General features: G+C 46.0%; 1 non-coding gene across 1 annotated transcript; it reads right to left on the minus strand.

Annotated features, from left to right (window-relative positions):
- Positions 1-2,133: 2,133 nt before the first annotated feature.
- Positions 2,134-2,206, minus strand: Trnak-cuu. Its single transcript has one exon. It is a non-coding gene; the product is annotated as a tRNA-Lys (tRNA).
- Between the last annotated feature and the right edge of the window lie 1,736 nt (positions 2,207-3,942).

Here is a 3,942-nt window from a genome sequence, read left to right on the forward strand (position 1 = left end):
AAATCACTCACGAGAAGCGATCTTGATGCAAACTGCAAGAGGATTTTATTCCAAGCGCGCTGGGACCCACAGTCATACACTGCACAGGGGTAGAGGACTGCAGAGCCCCAAATGCAGGAATGGGACAGTTTTTAAAGGGTTTCTAACAAAGCCTGTGTATTAGACCAATCATTTTTTAATATCAGGAGCCCGCGGGGTACGAACCAGTCAGTTTGTTCCACTCCATAGTTTATAAGCCGATTACTTTAATTTGTTCAAGCCCCTCATGGACCAATCAGTCTCTTATGACCTTGGTGGTCAGCATTTGCACAGGTCCTTGGGTGCGAGTAGCAGAGTGTGGTATCAGTCTCCTATGACCTTGGAGGTCAGCATTTGCACAGGTCCTTGGGTGAGGGTAGCAGAGTGTGGTTTCAGTCTCCTATGACCTTGGTGGTCTGAGGCAGGCTGCTACAGCAGGCTACTAAGGCTTACAGTGTGGGCTATTAAGGCTTATGGTGCAGGCTATTTACAGAAACCAAATAAGTGGTTCACTTTATTACTCATTTCCCATCCTTGAGGGCTATCTCATGCCCTTTTTACCTAGTTTTATATTAGGAGCAGGCTCTGATATAATGAGGAGAGGGATTCTTTACTTGCTTTCAACAGAGAGTAAAGCCTGGAGTTTGAGGTATGCAGGGGCCCGCTTAAGCTCCCTTTGGAGCGTGATAGTATTTCTGGGCTTCTGAATTCTTGGGCCTTTCACAACTAAAATGAAGTGAAGCTACGTGGTATGATGGTTAAGTTCTGCCATCAATTTTATTTGTGTAGGAATTCACAGACATTCCATTTGGTTGGATCTATGAGGTTGCTTCCAGGAAGGAGGAAGTCCTTTTCTCAGAGTGAACCTTTCCCTCACAGTGGGCCACCCTCCAGGAGGGGCCATTTATTCAAGGAAACTCTTAGAAACAAGGGCCCCTTCCTCTCACCTGGATGCTGGTGATGCTTGCTGGTAAGTGCCTTCATTTACATATGCATCTATTCTATTCAGCTAACCTTCCTCAGCATTAGAATCAAGTTTCCTCAGCCTTCCAGAGTGAACTGAAAACCAGTGGCTCTCCAGGAAGCCAATGAAAATATTTTAACAGGAGAACATCATGATCAAATTCACCTTGCAAAAATATTTGAGCCTACAGGGCACAGAATGTGAGGAACAGAAAAAAAATAAGCAGTTGGGAGTCTAAAGAAGTAATGTTTGAGAAAGCTGATGGGTTATAGTACTCTCTTCCTAGAGTGAAAAGTAGATAAAGAATCCAAAAATTTGGAATAAATTTTGAAGCTTTTTTTTTCTTTTCAGTTTTTATTAACATTTTCCATGATTATAAAAAATATTCCATGGTAATACCCTCCCCCCTCACTTTCCCCTTTGAAATTCCATTCTCCATCATATTACCTCCCCATCTCAATCATTGTACTTACATATATAAAATACCAACCTATTAAGTACCCTCCTCCCTTCAAATTTTGAAGTTTTATCTGAAAAGATTGAATGTGTAACTTAAAAAGGGTGATTTTTTTTTTAAAAAAAGGTAATTAACGTAATCTAAATACCTGGAAAGTTGGTATCATTAGCACTGAAAGTTAAGTGGCAGGGTACATGCCTGGCATGTCCTGGGTTTGAGCTCTAGCACTGTCTGTTCAAACCACCAAAATATTTTTGGCTGGGTGTGGTGGTGCATTGTCAGAGACCATGACCTTACCGCCCTAGGACAAAAGAAGAACTAGCAGCCTTCATCTGGCCCCTCACCGCCCTGAGGACAAAAGAGAACTAGCAGCCCTCATGCAGCCCCTCCCCCAAGAACAAACAGCTGCTCTGGGAGATGCCACAAGAGAGATTCCAGAAATACCACAAGATGCTCCAGAAGATTATGGCCAGGTGGCCCTACTTCCTCCTTCCTTGTACCCCCTCCCCCCTTTTCCCCTCCTTATTGCCCTACCTGCTGACTGATTATAAAAAGGCTAAAAAATACAACATTAAACGAGACCTTGACAAAACTGCCACTTGGTCTCCTTCTTCTTTCCCGCCCCGTTCTTTCAGGTTGCAGCCCTCCTCGACCACCCCACATAACATTGGACCTGCAGGTCGGGGGCAAGTGGTGCCCAACATGGGGCTTGAACCCACGACCCTGAGATTAAGAGTCTCATGCTCTACCAACTGAGCTAGCCGGGCCTTGAGTAATCTTTGACAAGGGGGAGGTAACTGAGCCCCGTGTAGGGATCATACACCAGGCAGCAAGAGCTGCATTAGTGGTTTGCACCAGGAGGCCAGGGGGAAAGCCCCGTTGGCAAGCCTCAGTGGCATACCTGCCTTGACCCGTTAGTTTATCAAGGGTCCAAGTTGCTGTGGGTGAGTTGGGGTCCCTTAGATTAACTGAAGCAATTGATTTGCATCTATCCATAAAGACTGCCTTCCATGACAAAAATAGTCCTCGGGTTAGAACTGACTGAACAACTCGGGTCCACTCTCCTGGGGTTAAATGACATCCCCCAGAGAGATCCTCGAGAAGGGAGAGTGTAAAGGGGGCTGTTGGGCCATAAGCCTGCACTGCAAAGTGGAATTCTTTAATCTTTTCAAAGTGCAGGGGGCGCTAGTGAGTCTCCAGGGCTTGGGCACCTGGAGCAACAGCGGGAATTCTAACAGGGGGAACTAAGAGTTCCTTGGGCCCTTCCTCTGCCTCTGAGGTTTCATCCTCATTATCTGAGACTGGAGGAGAATCATGGTCTTCTAATGGGGCATCCGAGGAGGAAATCTGGGTGGCGGTGGAGCGTGTAATCACTGGGAAAGCCAAGGGACGGCGTGGGGCAAGAGATTTTTTAACGTTTTTGGTTGGAGACTGTTTAGGGGGTTTTAATATAGCCTCATTAATTGAATTTTGTAGTAAGTTTAAATCTGAAGAGAGTCGGGCAAAATCTGTTTGTAGTTTAAGAACATCCTGTAATTCAGTTATTTGTTTAGTGAGATGTTCCTTAGTGCCAGCGAGGGCAGAGGGAAAAAACCCCGAGGATAACAAGGTGGGGGCACAAATTGGAGAGGGATAAGGAGGGCGTCTAAAAGGGGGTGCTGATGCAGTCAGAGGCCAGTCGGGATTGTGGTATTTAGCAGCCTCATCTTCAAGAGAAGCAGCATCACCCGTATTGAGTGGCTCGGGATCGCAGTTTTTTGAAAAAACTGGGTTAATGAGGGGCGTACATCGAGAAGCAGGTTCGGGGGGAATAGGCTCGGGTAAGGGCGGATATAACTTTTCTATTGTTCGGGGGGCACCAGAGTTATTGGAGCGACAACCCATATCGATAAGGACTAACGGGCAAGGGGATTTCTCAGGAGGAGAAGAAAGTGAAACTAAAGAAACACCGCACGAGAGAGGGCGGAGGCAGTATTCAGCAACAAAAAGGAGTTGTTATTTATCTGGATCTGAATGTGCTTCCTCCACTATGTCTCTTATGAGTCCCCAGTAGGAGAAAATCGTGGAGGGAATGGAATTAGGTCCGTCCTCTAGAATACGGCGATTTAGGTCTTTACTGTCCTTTTGCCATTTTTCAGGATGAATATCAGGACCAGAAATAATGAACCAGGGACACACTTTGTAAATGAAAACAAAAAAAATTAACAAAGTCCTTTTTCTTAACTCTAATTCCTCTTTCCCTGAGTGAGCTCTTTAAATCCTTAAGAAAAAGAGCCTCTTTACTAAGCTTTTGGCCCATCTGAAAATCGGATGAGAATGAAAAATAAGGGCCCTGACTTACCGTGTCCCATAGCCGAAATCGCGAGCAACGACATGGCGGGGCACTCTTCAAAATGTCTCTCGGCGTCCTGAGGAGATCTCCAGCACAGTTAGTTGTCCGGTCGAGACCCGTGCCTCGAGCCCCACGTTGGGCGCCACTTGCCCCCAACCTGCAGGGCCAATG

The sequence above is a fragment of the Jaculus jaculus genome, chromosome 10 (genome assembly GCF_020740685.1).
Source record: "Jaculus jaculus isolate mJacJac1 chromosome 10, mJacJac1.mat.Y.cur, whole genome shotgun sequence".
Taxonomy (NCBI): Eukaryota; Metazoa; Chordata; class Mammalia; order Rodentia; family Dipodidae; genus Jaculus; species Jaculus jaculus.